This window comes from Sylvia atricapilla, chromosome 18 (assembly GCF_009819655.1).
Source record: "Sylvia atricapilla isolate bSylAtr1 chromosome 18, bSylAtr1.pri, whole genome shotgun sequence".
Lineage (NCBI taxonomy): Eukaryota > Metazoa > Chordata > Aves > Passeriformes > Sylviidae > Sylvia > Sylvia atricapilla.
The window spans coordinates 3,559,289-3,572,321 of NC_089157.1; the positions used below are offsets into that span (position 1 = coordinate 3,559,289).

The 13,033-nt window shown below is 51.6% G+C and overlaps 1 protein-coding gene across 13 annotated transcripts in view; it reads right to left on the reverse strand.

The window, feature by feature from the left end:
* The window catches only part of TNRC6C (trinucleotide repeat containing adaptor 6C), a 98,897-nt gene extending 96,502 nt beyond the window's left edge, over nucleotides 1-2,395 (reverse strand). For 9 of the 13 annotated variants that reach the window (XM_066332080.1, XM_066332089.1, XM_066332091.1 and 6 more), the window contains exon 1: nucleotides 837-2,394. The gene's annotated coding sequence lies outside the window, so the exon portion shown is untranslated. Of the gene's footprint in view, nucleotides 1-836 lie in introns of all 13 variants that reach the window. The other 4 variants (XM_066332090.1, XM_066332086.1, XM_066332084.1 and 1 more) reach the window with 2 other exon arrangements.
* Between the last annotated feature and the right edge of the window lie 10,638 nt (nucleotides 2,396-13,033).

A 13,033-nucleotide genomic window follows, 5' to 3' on the forward strand; every position in this document is an offset into this window, starting at 1 on the left:
ACAAACTTGTGATACAAACAAAGAAGCCTGGAACAATTAATAAACTTGCAGTGTTTCAAGATTGCTCAGGTTAACAACTGAGCCCTCCCCATTTTCCTCCCCTTCTGCGCCGCAGTTAAAGGAATAAACTCTGTTTAATATCCTCTCTCCCCCTGGACATTCCAGGTTTAGACGAAGATCTCTCTGTGAATACTCAGGAGAAAATTACTGCGGATCCCCACAACCTCATTACGCGAGGGGGAAAAGAGAAAAAAACAACCCAAATCCAGATATTTGAACATTTCAGAGAAAGCAGCCATGAAGGACAAAGCTGGAGCTCATGTGCTCGCCCACAGGGCAGCACTGCTGCCCATGCCCACAATTCTCCAGCCCTGGGATAATTTCCAAAGCCGCTCTGCGATCATTTTCACACGTGTAAGTTCTAAAGCAAGAGCAACACGGTCACGGCTTGCAGCAGGAGCTGCCTTCGTGTCGTGTCTGAGTGGCACAACACGCTCACAAATGGCACTTTCTGCTGGCTGTTCGCGGCGGAACAGCGATTCCGGATAGAGAAAAAAAATGGAATTAATTCTACCATTAAATAAATAAATAATGATTAAAAAATAAATAAATAAAAGGAGGTTGTTTACGTTTGCAAAAAAAAAAAATCGTATAAAAACAAAATGGATTTTGGAAGTGTTTTGGGGTGTTTCTCGCTTCGCTGATTAACAAACAGTTTAATAATAATAACAACATGGTTTAGATTTATGAAAAAGGAGGAATGCAGCGGCTTTGCAGGTCTCTTCCCCGGTTAACTTCTCCCGTGCCTGCATTAAGAGGCTCTCACCCCTTCTTACCTTTTAGTCTTTTCTTTATGGGGCTCTTTGGCAGCTTTCGATTCAGTCTTGCTGTAAGGAAACAAGTGACTATTTTGTCTATCGTGTAGGGGTCTTTCTGACGTGTTCCTTTCTTATTTTTCTTTTTTTTTTTTTTTTTAATTTTTTGTAAATGTACCCGTAATTTCACGAATATGAATACGAAAAAAATCTCACACGGCCAAAAAAGTTAAGTTTTTTTTTGTTGTTGTTGTTTTCGTCGTTTGTTTACCCCCCTCAGGGAAAAAAAATAAAAATGAAAAAAAAGTCTGCCACACAGGAGATGAAAAAAAAAAAACCCAACAGATCAACAGGAAAACACTATCCAAGTAGAAAAGCAAAGAGCTTCAGTGTTATCCAGCCCAGAGAAGTGCAGCAAAAGCAGGTCCAATTCCAAAACAAGCTTCTGACTTCCAGTGAAGCAAAAGAAAAAAAAAAAAAAAAAAAGAAAAAAGAAAAAAAAAAAAAAAAACACAACAAAAATAACCAAGACCAAGAAACCAAGACAAAATACACGTTCAAGTCCCCAGCTAAATTTTTGCACGAGTGTGTCTTAAATACAAGTTTGCTTTTACGTGTTGCAGCAAAACCCACGAAAAGCCAGGATTTGGAGTTGATCGGGATGAGTTCTCGTGTGTGTGTCTCGATGGGTTCTCAGTCCACATGGAGGAGCATCTGAGGGTTTTTCAAAAAAAGTGCAAGTCAAAAAAAAAAAAAAAAAACAGAGAAACCGGGATCCAGAAAAGAGTTTTAAGATGGATCCCCCCTTCAAAATAAAAGGAGGAGGGTGAAAACCAAACTAAACCAGCTCGGCGGAGGCCCGGGGGATGCGGAGTCTCACATGGGGCTGCGGGCAGGAGGAGGATCCCGCCGGAGCGCCGGGGGCGGAGGATCCCGCGGTGTCTCTGCCGGGGGAGGAGGGTCCGCGGCTCCGCAGGGACCCCGCGGGCGATCCGGGCCGGGAGGAGGATCCAGCAGCCGCTCCCGCAGCAAAGAGCGAGCGCGGGGAGGGGATCCGGGGAGGAGGATCCAGCCAAGTCTTTTCACGGAGGGAGGAGGGAGCGGGGAAACCCGACAGTCCGTGTGCCTGGCTCGCAGCGGGATCCGCGGGCAGGCGAAGGGGGGGATGATCCCGCGGCTCCGTCCGTGTCCTCCGCAGGGATCCGGCAGGGACCCGGCTGGGCGGCGGGGAGCGGGGCAGCCGAGGCGGCGGCGTGTCCCCGGGGAGCCGCAGCAGCGCCTCGGGAAGGGTCGGTCGGTCCGCCGGGGTGCTGAGGGGGAGGGGGGGGACGCAGCGCCTCTCGCCGTCTCTCCCGCTCGCTCTCGCCTCGTCCGCTCGCGGGGCAGGCGGTGCCGGGGCTCAGTGCTGCCGGGCCGGTCCCCCGCTCCTCCGCGCCGCCGCCGCTGCCGCCGGTGCCGCCCTGGGGAGCCGAGGAGCCGCTGCCGCCGCTGCCGCCGCCGCGGCCATTTTGTCGCTGACTGACAGAGCCCCGCCAGGCAGCGCGAGACCGCGGGGCGGTTCCGCGCGCGCCCCCTCCCGCGCTGGCCGCCAACAGGAAGTGAGTGCCGCGCTCCCCCCCGGCCCGGCCCTCAGACCACGTGACGCGGGCGGGGAGGGGGGAGCCCCCGCCGATATGCAAATGAGCGCAGCGGCCGCGGCCAAACAGCGGCGAGGGCGCGCGCGCGCGCCGCGGGCCACGCCCCCTACTCCCCCCGCCCCCCGCCAAGGCGCGCGCGCTCCCGCCACCGCCGCGCGCGGGGGGAGGGGCTGTGCCCCCCCAGGACAAGGTGCAGGGGGTCACCCCCAGGCCGGCAAACGGGACACGGCGCTGTCACACACACACACACACACACAGCCCCCCGTGCCAATGGCAGGGCCAGCCCCTCCCTCGCAAACCCCGCCATGGCTGGGGGGAGAGAGGGAGAGAGGGATTGTCCCCCCAAAGGGGTGCAGAGGGGCTGTGCACCCCCCGGAATGGCTGCGGAACGCCTTCACACGGCCGCACACACAGCCCCGGGCGGACGGGCTTCGGAGCATCCACCCCTCCGTCACAGCCCCGCCGGGAGATGGAGGGGGTCGGGAGAGCTGTGCCCCCCCAGCCGGTACAGAGCGGCTTCAGCCCCGTGCAGAGGGGTGTTGGTGCATTCACACACGCACACACAGCCCCACACACTCCGGGCAAACGGCACTGGGGGCGCTCACCCCTTCCTCACACCGCAGGGGGATGGCAGGAGAGCTGTACCCCCCAAAGGGCTATAAAGGGGTGCAGAGGGGCTCACCCCCACCCCGTGCCTTCACCCCTCCTCACACACCTCCGCGGGCTGGGGCTCTGCGGGGGTGGAAAGGGAGGTTAACCACATTCCTGCTGCACCCCGAGTTGCCGAGAGCCCCCCATGTGCCAGCACCCCTTGCCTTAAGCATCCATCCCTCTGGATACCTCCACGTGGCACGTGTGGTGTGCACGGCTGTGAGTGTCCCACCACAAACACCCAGCTGTGAGTGCACACCTGCAGGGACACACCTGGGTTACACTCTGGGCATGTCCCAGCCCTCCAGGACACCTTCCCCTGCTGGCCTTCTGGCCATCAGAGATGGTCCCCATCCTACCCAGGGGCCTCCAAAGTAATTGGGGTATTTTAAATGCACCCGTGGCTGAGCAAAGCCGGGGAGCCACCGAGAATTGTGCACGTCGGGGACGAGAGATGGAAATGTCACATTTCAGAGTGGAAGCGGTTGACTTGTCCCCCGCAATAACCACATGAACTGTTTCTGTCAGGAGAAAGTCAGGATCTGGTCTCAAAATACCACAGGAATGCAAAAAATAAGCAATTTTTTGTTAGAAGTTGTTGTGTCTGGGTCTTTCAGCAGATCTCCGGTTCTCTCTCCTCGCCGGTTTCCTCTCCCCCTTCTGCAGCGAACCTTTGGGGAACTGCAGGGAAATCCAGAGGCTGAATCTTTCTTTGCTCAGGCCGTTCCACTTCAACCGGAATGGAGCCTGGGTTAGAGAGCAGGGCTGGGGTGCTGGGATGGCACCCACAGCACGGGATTTGGGCTGAAAGAAGCACAGCCCCTGTATCATTCCCATGGCATTTGTGATGCCAGCCCTAAAGGCGCTCTGTGCCAGCCCCTGGGCAAGCGACGCCAGGAGCCCGGAGCCCCTTGACCACTGGAGGGAGCCCATATTGTGCCAGAATGCAACAGGAACACTACGGGGAAGACAAAAAAAAGAATATATACTAAAATATGAAATATCAGATCATTGTAGTCAGAACAAAGTGTCTTCTCCAGGTCACACCGTGATCTATAGCGATGCAAAATGTTATAAAAATCAGATTTAAATGTCCCATTGTAGTTCATCAGCACAAAGAAGAGAAAGAATTATTAAGAACAAGGTTCTTCCCCCCCCCTCCCCCCCTCATATTTTGAATGTCAGTCTGGCACCTTTCACAGGGAGTGAATTCATACACCAGGATGGTGGCAGACCTGGCTTGGAGGGAAATTGCCTTTGTGTCATCCCAAGGGCCAGCTCAGCTTCCCTTCACTCTCCTTAAATGTAAGTCAGCACCTATAGACTCCTTCCCAACCCGCCCCTGGAGCTCACCGCTTCTGCTTTCCAAGGAGATTTTGCTCTCCTGATAAGCCAGAGGCAGAACAGAAGAAGCCACGTGCCATGCCATGGTACAACATCCTCACCGTGCACCTACAGGAGGCTGCCCTGCACCAAAAGCTCTGCTTGGGAATTGTGCCGAGGAATGTTCCTGGTTCCCTAAGTTATGTGTTGTGAATGTCGAAATATTTGTAATTCAAACCACACTTTTAGCACACAAATATTTCTGGCTTGCGCAGGGTGATGCCAAGTTGCTGGAGACCCTGAAATGTCAAAATGGAATAAAACTGAAAGTGATTTGTGTACTCATCTGTTTTCTTGACCCTGGAGAAATTACCATCAAAAGCATGATATAACCACAGACACAGAGAGCCCGTTGTGCTTGACACCCCTCTTCTAAAATACTGTCCTTAACAGATAAAATCATCATTCTAACAAACTTTTCCTGTCTTACCTGAGCTCTTTTACCATTGAATACAAGGCTTTACCCAATCTAATTTTGGGAGTTTTCCCCCTACTTTGGTCTCCCACTGGGGTTTGCCCTCCCACTCCCCTGGTTCTTCTCCTTGGGGCCTTGCACAGATCCGGGTGGGTTTCCCCCCCAACACCGTGAGCTGAGGCTCTGTAGCAGCTGGTGGCTGCTGTCACCACGCATGCTACATCTGTCCCCTAATTGCCCTGAGCTGACAGGACCCTGGCAGGGCACAGGCTTCTCCTTGAGCCGTGTTTTTGCAGAGCTGCTCCAGCACAGCAGCCATCGCTCCCGGCGGCCGCCGCTGCCTTTGAAGCCTCTCCTTCCCCCCAGCGCTCAGGTAGTGGCTTTTTGTCACACGTGAGTAAGAACAGATGTGAGCTGGTGTGAAGGGGAAGAAAAGGGACAGATGATGCCAGTGGTTCAGTGCAGGAGGAATTCTGCTGCTGCCCTGTAAACCTGCCCAGGGTGCCTGTGTCTGGGGGAAGGGGCTGTGACCAAAGTGTTCTCAGGGTGCTGGGTGTGTTGGGTGGGTGGCATTGAGCACCAAGAGTCAGGCACTCACACAGATACAGCTGGGAGTGACAAAGCTGAGCTAAGCAAAGGTCTTCACACGTTCAGGGCTGTGTTGGGGTGGCTCAACCACACCCGGGCAAAATATTCCTCCACCCACCGTAGGCTTGACACCTCTTGCTTGGTTTTGTATCATCCGACTGACTGCAAAATCATCACCAAGCACTTCTTGCACTTCTTACCTGGCAATAAGGAACACACACAAAATTAATGTCAAAGCCTGACTCAAGCACTGGCCATGCTCCAGTGACACAAACAACCTCATTCCTTAAGGACAATCTGCTCTCTGGTGCTGAACAGGATTTCCCAGAGCCCACACAAAGTGGTGCTAAAAGGCTCTCCCTTGTCTGAGGTGATGCTCACAGGTCGGGAGGGCAGAATCACTCTGGGAAAGCAGGATCCAGGATACCACAGGCTCTTCCCAAGTTTTCCTAAGAAAATATGAATGTGCAAGCCATTTTTTACTAAGCCCCTCTGAAGGATGCAAGCACATCCCTCCTGGCCACCCTACCACAAATTGTGTCTTGAGGGTGAACACTTAAATAGAATCATAGGATTGTTAAATTGGAAAAGGCCTCAAAGGTCTTTCATTCAACCATTAATGAACTGCACTGAACTTATACATAATTTTTTTTTACTGGAAAAACTCACTTTCATGACTTATGTTTCTTTCCCCACATTTTCCTCCCACTTGCTGGGACCATGCCCTGCTGTGACACCTCCACATCAGGTTGTACCCAGCTATGACACGTCCTCTCCATGGCACTGGCCCAAAGTGGAAAGGGCTCCTGAAAACCTGGTACTCCTGATGTCTGGCACAGACATTTCACACAGCACCACCCACTGTGGTGAGCATCATCAGAGGAGTCTGACAGTTCACATCTTACCCTGTGTTGGATGAGCTGGTTTCCCTTTTTTTGTGTAACAACCGAATACTTGAAACATTTGCCCAGAAAACACAACATCTGGATTTGATTCCCTCCCCAGCCCCAGAGTCTCTAACCTGTATTTCCCACGAGAGAGATGTAGCATGATTCTAAACAGCAATCTGGCAGGGGGGGAAACATGGTATTTTTTATTCTTTCTCTCCGAGCAGAGCTATTGTACAAACAGGAACACAAGTGTCCTGAGGCCAAAAAGCGAGCAAGGAGCGCATGACTCCCTACCCTGCCTGCCACAGCAGCAGTGATAACATGTTCTGCTTATTATCAATAGCTGTTTTACAATAAATACATAATCTGCCCTGAACAGAGGGCTCAGAGCCCAGGATTCACTTACCCCATAGCTCACCCCATAGCTCACCCCACAGCTTATTTTGGGGGAGAGGAAGCAATGGTTTAGAGGTTGGAACCTGTGAATGTGGCACCTCGAGTTAAAGTCTGTAGGCTGGAGGAATGTGCCAAGATGCAAATTTCCCATTGTGCTTCTGAGAATAAAAGTATTGCCATTAATCAGCCTCTCTTCCTCTGTTTTTTAGGTCATCACTTATTGGTACAAGGGGGCTGGAACAAGCAGAGGGAAGACACAGAGTGTTCCAGTGGCACAGACAGTGCTCATCATCCAGGCATGGCTGCAAATGTAAGAGAAAACCCTGGTTTTGTACAGAAAACCCTTGCTGAGCATGCAAACCCCCAGTGAAATACTGGAGTTGTCACCTCTGGCACTGACAGGGGCACCAAGCCAACTGTTTGTAATAAAAATCCTGCAGCAGAAAGGGAAAAACCCCTCATTACCCAACATTTCAATGATCTGAGAGGAAGCTGCCAGTGCTTCTCGGCTGAAAAGAAGCCTTCCCAAAAAGGTTTTTCCAAGTCTCCTTCAGCTTGTAGATTTTTTATCTTCACCCCACACAGAGCCTCCTGCACCTATGGGAAGCACTGGAGCTGTTTTCATGATGTGCTCAAAAGTCAAGGTGCTTTTGGTTTTCCTACCTGTTTGCAAGTCTCTCACCCCAATGGGACAAAAGCAGAGCTGGGGCCAGGCTACAGAAGGGTCAATTTGCTGTATATACCTGTCTGACCTCTTTTGGCAGCTCAAATAGCTGCACCCAAGAAACACCTAAGGGAGGAAAATTCTTCTGAAACCAGGGCTAAAGGGAATACCTTCCAGCACCCCACCAGCTATCAAAGCAGCGGTGAAAGAACTTGCAAATACTTAAGTTAAAAACCAAACCCCAGTCCTTGGGTCAGGCACTGCTCCCACACTGGTTTGTGCAGTGCCTGTGGCAGCCCAACACCATTTCCTTAGGACAAACCAGCCTTTGGTGGGGTTTTGCAGCAGGACTTTATAATATATGTCAGTCATCCACTGCTGGCAGTGGAACAACAGAACAGATTTCAGCTTCCAACATTTTTGTTGGAGAATTCCTTTTTACCACATGTGCTGAGTGTGGGCATCATCTCCTAATCCTGGGAGCTCTTCAGGGTAAAGGGTGGCAGAATGGCAAATACTCACAGCTGCAGCTCCTTTCTGAGCTGTTGCTGGGCCAGCAGCTTCAGTGTTCAAGGTAAAAATGAGTTAGGATAGCCCATATGGATGAGACAAAAATAAGATTCTTGGGCCGTTTTTATGAGACCAGGTGATGGACTCAGTGGTAAGAGTTTTTCCCAATGTTCTGGGTAATACTCATGGGAATAATTTGACCTCTGTAAAACCTTCAGAAGGCCATAACATCCACTTCTTTCTTTGATTAAGCTGGGCATCCTGGCTGCTGCCTTCCTCCTCTGTCGGTGGCAGAGGACATTTTGAAGGGGATTGATGCCAATATAATGTACATTAATTGCCTGCCTTGGGAACTTTGGGTGAAAACGCTGTGATGTGATGACTGTTGCTCTGTAGAGACTCACCAGGTATCAACACTTGGGGTTGGATTGGACCTAGAGCAGCTTCTGTATTCCTGACAGAGCTGATATGACTTATCCCTGGGGTGAGGAGGTGGGAGAGAAAGAATTGCTTGTGACAGATACGAGTCATGTTGCTTAATGAAGTTTTGCAAGGTGTTCAGAAACAGCAGGACAGGGTCAAATCAGGGAAGGTCACGCCGCTGGAAGCTGCAATCCTGAGTCAAGACCTGGCTTTTCCCCAGAGCCTGTCACTCTGCTCCCTACCCGGCTGGCGGAGCTGCTCAGATTGCAAAGAATTTATTGACACCCACCCACCATCCCTAAAGTTTTATGGCAATATAGATCCATTAGAAATCCATTTTACAGAGGTATTAAAATAATGAAGGTGAGAATTAAGAGAGCAGCACACTCCTTGGAAAACCCACTGATCATAATATACTGCTTTAAAGAAAGTTATCATGCAGTCCCCTTAAAGAAAGTTATCAATTAGTCACTGTATCAGACATGGGAGAATTGTTCCCTGAAGAGGATTTTAGGAGGAAAGCCAGTGACTAAGTGATGAATTTATCACTGGGGGTTGCTTGGCTCCGTGGATTAGGATGACATGGCACAGAAGGGCTCGGAGAGCAGACCTGGTGGCCCTGGGGGGGTTCAGGCAGGAGCAAGGCACTGGTATGGGGTCAGATGTGACACAGCTCCCAGGCAGGGTGATAGCAGGGCAGGGAGGAGACGTGACACCAGTGGGGTACATCAGAGCTCCCACACGTGCTCAGGGCACTGGGCAGACACTGCCACAGCAGCCTGAACCTGCTGCAGTGCTGGCTTGGGGATGGTGCCCCGTGCTCTCCTTCCCACAGCCTTCAGACCACCACAATGCGCTGTGTAGAATCAAAACATGATGGATTTTCTGGGTCAGATGCCTCACTGAAACCAGGGCTGATGTCAAACTGGCCCTGGTCAGGGGCTGGGTAGGGGAGATTTGTCTGTCCCTACAGCTGAGCTGTAAAATGCCTGAGATGAGCCAGGACAGCAAAATCTGAAGTACAAAACCTGCTTGGTTCCTGCAGCTCAGATAACTGAACGTGGACAGAGGAAGGAGCCACTAGGACGTGGCTTTTCCCTGTGGGTAAACATCACCTGGTAACACCTAGACAAGATAAGCACACATGAGCCTGTCCCATCCCAGCAGTCTGAGGGAGACAGCACAAAAGTGAGAGGGTTGTAGAATGAAAAGGTTGGGAGTGTTGCCTAAAATTGGGAGAAATCACAGCATTTCCATGGAACTGGAGTTTAACTTGTGAAATACTTTATTTTGAGCCAAACCACCCCTGGAGGTATTTAAAAGATGTGTGTAGCTGTAGTGGCGAGGGTCTAGTGGTGGTTTTGGCAGTGCTGGGTTAATGCTTGGACTTGATCTTAAAGGTCCTTTCCAACCTAAACAATTCCGTGATTCCATAAATCTACATTTCTCAATGCAGAGGCGTTTTGTGAGCCCAAAGCTGCCCTCCTCTATTGCTGCGTGGCTGAAAGGGCTCCCGGGGTGACCACAGCAGTCACTTGCTGCCCACATCTCACTCAGCTCGGCTGAGAAGCTCAGCAAAGCCCTGACAAATTGCCAAGCTCTCCTGAGATAAATAATCACAAACAAAAATATTTGTGTTTACTGTGGGGATTTGTCTGCGCATAATTATGCATTAGTCATTACGAGGACTACAGGAGAGTTTTACACATGTAAATATGTTCAGTTAATTAGACAGGACCGCTTTTGGTTTGTTTCTTCTCTGCAGTCTGATCCTGAAGTCATCAAACACTCCTGGATCACGAGGCGGCTTGAGCACTGAGCGTGAGTAAAACACTTCTCTCCCTGCTCATAATGCAGCTCTGGGTATCAATACATATTCCTTTAAAATACTTCTTGTAGTTTTTCTGTTACAGCCTCAAGGTACTGCAGCACAACCTTCACACTGCTCTCACATGCTCGTGTTTCAAGGGGAGATCAGATGGATTTCTCAGGTAATACAATATAAGACGTTATTTTCTTCTGAAACATTTTTAAGTGCAGCAGCTTTTAGTAATCTTCTAGCATCTTCTCCTATGTATGACAGAGTCTATTAATGCTATTTGCATGAGAAGTTCACAATAAATCATTCATACACAGTTTAGTACAGGTTAAGTGTAACAGCCTAACTGTGATTTTCTATGAGAAAATCAGAGCAGCTCATCAACTGGTGTAAATCAGCAGTGCTCCATCAAAGGCACTGAGTCACACCAACTAATTGCTTGGCCCAGGGGAAAGATTTAGGCAAAAAAGCAGCAGGGAAGAGCACGATTCCTGCCTCATTGGAAGGACCTTATCCTGAGAGCTTCTCCCCTGAAAACGTTTCCAGAGAAAATCCATAGTGGATTTTCTGTTAATGCTGTGGTGCCGGCACAGCCTGGCTGCTCCAGGGTCATTGCTGTCCCTCGGAGAGCCCTGTGGCCACACTCCTGGAGGGTGAGGAGTGCTCAGAGGAGCCAGCCTGGAGCAGGGCCAGGAGCTCAGTGGGAAACCTTGGGCTTGTCCCGGCCCTGAGAGTGGGAGGAAGATCAAATTCCCCGAGAACCTGCAGCTGTCATTTAGGCAAAAGCCTAAATGGAACAACAGCAAAAGTAGTTCCAACCCCGCCATGGGAGACCTTTAAATTCCCTTCCAACCCAAACCATTCCGTGAGTCCACGATTTAGGACAGTGTGGTGTCCATGTATCCATCTCCATTTCAATGCTTGGTTATCCTCCAGGCTTGGACCACTGACCCCGTTTGCTCATGGGGGGAGGAGGAGGAGGAAGAGGAGGAGAAGGAGGCATTCCCTGTCCTCGGAGCAGCACAGCAAACTCTCCTCGGGAGATGCCAACAGGGAAGGGGCCACCCTGCTGCACCCAGCCCGCTCCAGGACCTCTGGAAGTGAAAGGAAATTCCTTTGCAATGATGCGGAATTTGTCACCCGCTCTGGAAAGGGGCCACGTGGGCACGAGAGGAGCAGGGGGTCCCTGGGGAGGGGAGGCTAATGGGAAAGCCCTGGTGTCCCTGTGAGCCGTGGTGTGGCTGCGGCACTGAGCTGCTCCGCTTCGCCCAGGCAGGAGCCGAACACGGGCACGGCTTCGCTCAGAGATGAAGATCTTTCTCCTCCCCTCCTCCTGGTCTTTTTTTTTTTCTCTCTGTTTTTCGGCCTGGTTCTGGTTCTCTGCGGCGGCGGGTGGGACAGAGGCTCATTGTTCCCGCTGCTCGGGGAACGCGCCGCAGCACTGATCTTATTAGAGCTGGGGCCGTGCCCGGGGCGGCCCGCGAGGAGCCGGCGACAGCCAGCACACCCTGGGGGACATCCCGGGGACAATCCTGGGGACACCCTGGGGGACATCCCGGAGACACCCTGGGGGACATCTCGGCACAATCCTGGGGACACCCTGGGGGACATCCCGGGGGACATCCCGGAGACACCTTGGGGGACATCCTGGGGACACCCTGGGGGACATCCCGGGGACAATCCTGGGGACACCCTGGGGGACAATCCTGGGGACAGCCTGGGGGACACTCTGGGGGACATCCCGGGGACAGCCTGGGGGACAATCCTGGGGGACATCCCGGAGACACCTTGGGGGACACCCTGGGGGACATCCCGGAGACGCCCTGGGGGATATCCCGGGGACACCTTGGGGGACACCCTGGGGGACATCCCGGGGGACATCCCGGAGACACCTTGGGGGACATCCTGGGGACAGCCTGGGGGACATCCCGGGGACACCCTGGGGGATATCCCGGGGACACCCTGGGGGACACCCTGGGGGACATCCCGGGGACACCCTGGGGGACATCCTGGGGAACATCCTGGGGACGATCCTGGGGGACACCCCTGGGAGGACATCCTGGGGGACATTCCGGGGACAGTCTTGGGGGATATCCTAGGGACAATCCTGGGGGCACATCCTGAGGGATATCCTGGAGGATATCCTGGGGACAATCCTGGGGGCACATCCTGGGGACAATCCTGGAGGACACATCCTGGGAAACATCCTGGGGTAGATCCTTGGGACACATCCTGGGGACACATCCTTGGGATCACATCTACAGAGAAACCAGGAAAAGATTTAGATCCTAAAAATATGGGGGACAAGGTCTAGGTGAGGGTCTCCACAAAGTGCACATCAACTCACTGGCTGTGCTCCTGGTTCAGCTGAGAGCCAGCCAAGCAGATTGAGATGCATCTTCTAAATGCTCAAACCAGAAGGAAGTTGCACAATCTCAGGCTATTTATTTGTTACTTATAAAGAACATAATTTTGAATGCACTGGCTAAGTAAGAATTAATTGTGTTAAAAATTCAGGTTAACGGGCGCTGTAAGGAATTGTCTTAGGGGAAATAAAGGGGAGCAAACAACAAAAAAAAATCTCGGGCACTAATGATTGGAGCAAAACCCTGATGTTAAGAGGACTTTGTCTCAGTGGAAGCAAGTTACTCATCTTTTCCAGAAGATACATGCATGAATTGCAAAATGTTTATTTTGTACTCTCTGAAGTGGTTAATCTACATGCAAAGCAATAAAAAGGTGCCTTATTAGGCTAATTGCTAATAAAAAAAAAAAAAAAAGAGAGGAAAAAAAAAAAAAAAAAGCCCAGAACTACTGTGAGCAAATATTTAAAAACAGATGC